Source organism: Melospiza georgiana, chromosome 29 (genome assembly GCF_028018845.1).
Source record: "Melospiza georgiana isolate bMelGeo1 chromosome 29, bMelGeo1.pri, whole genome shotgun sequence".
Lineage (NCBI taxonomy): Eukaryota > Metazoa > Chordata > Aves > Passeriformes > Passerellidae > Melospiza > Melospiza georgiana.
In genome coordinates this window covers 6,042,397-6,047,104 of record NC_080458.1, presented here as the reverse complement: position 1 = coordinate 6,047,104, position 4,708 = coordinate 6,042,397, and positions in this window count along the sequence as shown.

The window sequence follows — 4,708 nt, the reverse complement described above, 5'->3', positions numbered from 1 at the left end:
TTCCGAGATTTGGGGTTTGGGATTTTTGGGGTTTGAGATTTTTGGGGTTTGGGGTTTTGGGGATTTGGGATTTTTGAGGTTTGGAATTCGGGATTTGGGGTTTGGGGATTTTTGGGGTTTGGGGGTTGAGATTTTGGGGTTTGGGGATTTTGGGTGTTTGGGATTTTGGGGGTTTGGTAATTGAGAGTTTTTGGGGGTTTGGGGGTTGAGATTTTGGGATTTTGGGGTTTGGAATTTGGGGTTTAGGAGGGACAAAGCAAGGAAGGGAGGACTTGAGGGGGAAATTTCGAGGTAGGACCCCAAAAAGGGATCCGAGGTCCGTAAAAACCCTAAAAATTGACCCAAGGTCGTAAAAGTCCTCAAAAATGGATTCAAGGGCAAAAAAAAAAAATCCCAAAAAAGATCCAAGGTGCTGAAAAATCCCAAAAATGGATTCAAGGTCAAAAAAAAAAAATCCCCAAAATGGATTCAAGGTCCTACAGGACTCTAAAAATGGGTTCAAGGTCCAAAAAAAAAAATTCCCAAAAATGGATTCGAGGGCCTGAAAGAGCCCAAAAGGCCTCGATCCCTTCGGGAGGGAGAAATGGGGAAAAAAAGGGGAAAAGGGGGAAAAAAGGGGGGAAAAGGGAAAAAAGAGGGAAAAGGGGGAAAAAAGGGGGAAAAAAGGGGGGAAAAAGGGGGGAAAAAGGGGGGGAAAAAGGGGGAAAAAGAGGAAAAAAGGGGGAAAAAGGGAAAAAAAAGGGAAAAAAGGGGGAAAAAAGGGGGGGGGAAGGGAAAAAAAAGGGAAAAAAGGGGAAAAAAGGGGAAAAAAGGGGAAAAAAAAGGAAAAATGGGAAAAAAAAAGGAGCGGGAATTCAAAGGGAAAAAGGGGGGTGGGGAGGGGGAAAATGGGAATAAAAAAGGGGAAAAAAGGAAAAAAATAAAGGGAGAAAAAGGGGAATTAAAAAGGGGGAGAAGGGAATTAAAAAAGCCAAAACTTATTTGGAGTTTTCTTTTTTTTTTTATTATTTCGGGTTTTCCTCTTTTATTTCGGGTTTTTCTCTTTAATTTTGGGTTTTCCTTTTTTATTTCGGGTTTTCCTCTTTAATTTCGGGTTTTTCTCTTTAATTTCGGGTTTTCTTCTTTTATTTCGGGTTTTCTCTTTAATTTCGGCTTTTTCTCCCCATCCCCGGCCTGGTTCCTTCATCCATCTCCCCTCAACGAGGCTCCTCCATCCATGCCCGATTCGCTCATTAATTAATTAATTAATTCTCGTTAATTAAAACCCCCCGCGGCTCCTCCGGGCCCGGCCAGCAAATGAAAAAAGCCATTTTTTATCCTGATTTTTATCCCGATTTTTATCCCGATTTTTATCCCGATTTTTGTCTTGATTTTTTCCCGATTTTTCCCCCATTTTCCCCCCATTTTTCCCCCATTTTTTCCCGTTTTTTCCCAGCATTTTCGCCGTTTCTTCCCCGGGTTTCTCGCTGGAATTGAGGCTCTGAAAATTCCAATTTCTCCAAATTTTCAGGCTGGAAAAAGGATCCCAAATTCCCAACAAGAACTCCTCGTTCAGGCTTCCCCCCCCACAAAAAAAAATCCATATTTCAGCTTTTTACCTCCCAAAATTTTTTGTTTTCCGGGGATTTTCCCCCATTTTTTCCTCTCGATATTTTGAATTTCTCGGCACATTTAACTTCGTCGCCTTTTAAAATTATTGTCACCCTTTAAAAGTAAAAAAAAAAAAAAAAAAAGCGAATATTTTGATTTTTCTCTCGTTTTTGATGAGTTTCAGGGGCGATTTTTCATTTTAATCGCTAATAACAATAATAACAATAATAATTATAACAAAGAAAAGAAGTAATAACTTAGCAATAAAGCAAAAATAGAAATAGAAATAGAAATAGAAATAGAAATAGAAATAGAAATAGAAATAGAAATAGAAATAGAAATAGAAATAGAAATAGAAATATTATTTTTAAATACTTCAAAATTTCAAAAATAAATATTAAAAAGTACAAAACTAAAAATAAAATAAAATAAAATAAAATAAAATAAAATAAAATAAAATAAAATAAAATAAAATAAAAAATAAAATAAAATAAAATAAAATAAAATAAAATAAAATAAAATAAAATAAAATAAAATAAAATAAAATAAATAAAATAAATACAGGATCCCGGCGCGGCTTTGGGCTGAGTTCCTTTATTCTTTCTTCCCCTCAGCGGGGAAGAAATTCATTAATTAATGAATGAAGTTAATTAATTCATTCATTAATTAAGCCCTCATTAATTACCGCCGTTAATTGCCGCAGCCGCAGCTTTGTGCACGGAGGAGCCGCGGCCGCGCATTGCCCGCAATTACCGCGCTCATTAATTAATTAATGCCGGCATTCATTAACGCGGGGATTCATTAACGCGGGGATGGGGCAGAAATTCCCAATTTTGGGGCATTTTTGGGGCATTTTTGGGGCATTTTGGGGGCATTTTTGGGGCATTTTTGGGAATTTTTGGGCATTTTTGGGGCATTTTCGCTGCCGATGCCGCGGGGGAGACTCGGGAGCCGCGATTTCCTTTATTCACATTTTATTCACATTTCATTTTTATTTTTTACAATTTATTCTCTTCTTTTTCCATTTCGTTTTCCTTCCGCTTCCACATGTTCACTTTATCCACATAACAATTTCATTTTATTCGCTTTATTCCATCCCGTTCTCGTTTTTGCCATTCCATTGTCATTTTTCCATTTAATTTCCCTTTTTTTTTCCCCGTTTCCTTTTCCTTTCACTCCATTTCATTCCCATTTCAGTTCCATATTTCCATTTAATTTCCATTTTATTTCCATTTTATTTCCATTTTATTTCCATTTTATTTCCATTTCATTTCCATTTTTTCACTTTATTCTCATTCCAGTCTCTTTTCCCTCTGATTTTCCTTTTCTTTCCGGTTTTCCGTGCAATTCTCCCTTTATTTCCATTTCATTTGGATTTCCCGAGGCTCGCGGCTCCCGTTGGGATTTTTGGGGTAAATCCCCCAAATTTCCGAGCTCCCGCCCTCCTCCCCTTCCCGGAGGCGCTCAGGACCCAAAATTCACCAAAATTTGGATTTTCCCGGTGATTTCCGCGCCCCCGGGACGCGAAACGGCCCCAAAATCTCCTCGGGGAGCCCCAAAATTCCCCCCAAAAATTGGAATTTTCCCATTGCAGGCGAAACGGCCCCAAAATGGGGATTTGGGGGGGATTCATGCGCGGCCCCGAGGCCGCTCGGAGAGGGGGAAATGAGGAAAAAAAATGGGAAAAATGGGAAAAAATCGGGAGAAAAATGAGGGAAAATGAGGAAAAAAAAGTGGGGAAAATCGGAAAAATGGATGAAAAAAGGGAAAAGGAGAAGGAGGCGCTGGAGGAGGAAAAAAGGGGCAGGAAAATGGAAATTCTCCTTCCAGAGGGGTTTTTGGGGATTTTCCAAGGTTTTTTGGGGATTTTCCAGGGTTTTTTGGGATTTTCCAGGGTTTTTTTGGGATTTTCCAGGGGGTTTTTTGGGATTTTCCAGGGTTTTTTTGAGGATTTTCCCGGAGTTTATTTGGATTTTCCCGGGTTTTGTTTTTTATTTTTTCGGGATTCGCCCATAAAGGCGGCGCGGCCGTGACCGTGACCTCGATTTTCCCCATTTCCCCCCAGTTTCCTTCATTTTGACCAAAAAAAAAAAAAAAAATTCGCATTTTCCACCTAAATTAAAGCGTCTTCATCACCGCACTTCGATTTTCCCATTTTCCCCCAAAATCCCTTCATCCCAACAAAACAATTCCCATTTTCCACCCGAATTAAAGATCCTTTAGGATTCCAGCTCCACTTCCCCCCATTTTCCTTCATTTGTACCAAAACAATTCCCATTTTCCACCCAAATTACACCTCTTTTAGGATTCCAGCTCCACTTCCCCCCAATTTCCTTCATTTGTACCAAAAAAATTCCCATTTTCCATCCAAACCAGCGATTCTTTGTGGCACCACCTGGATTTTCCCATTTTCCCCCCAAATTCCTTCATTCCAATTTTAAATTCCCATTTTCCGCCCAAACCTCCGATTCTTTGTGGCACCACCTCGATTTTCCCATTTCCCCCCCAAATTCCTTCATTCCAGTTTTAAATTCCCATTTTCCACCCTGTCACCGATTCCTTCTGTCGCCGCCTCCTTTTTCCTCCATTTCCCCCCAAAATTCCCGAATTTCCGCCGCTTTTTCCCCCTTCACACCCCAAACCCTCCCCTCAATCCCGGGCCGGGATTTTGGGGTGAAATTCGGGAATTCCGGGATTCCCTGAGCCGGGGCTGCTCCCCAAAACCTCCCCTTCCTCCTCCTCCTCCTCCTCCTCCTCATTTCCTCCGTTCCCCAGGTTCACAATTCATTCATTCTCATTTCCATCCAATCCTCCTCATTTCCCAATATTTACAATTAATTCTCATTTCCTCCATTCCCAATATTCACAATTAACTCTCATTTCCATCAAATCCTCCTCATTTCCAATATTTACAATTAATTCTCATTTCCATCCAATCCTCCTCATTTCCAATATTCACAATTCATTCTCATTTCCACCCAATCCTCCTCATTTCCAATATTCACAATTCATTCTCATTTCCGTGCCATCCTCAGCACTCCCAAAATTCCCAATTCATTCTCGTTTCCATCCAATCCTCCTCATTTCCCGAAATTCACAATTCATTCTCGTTTCCATC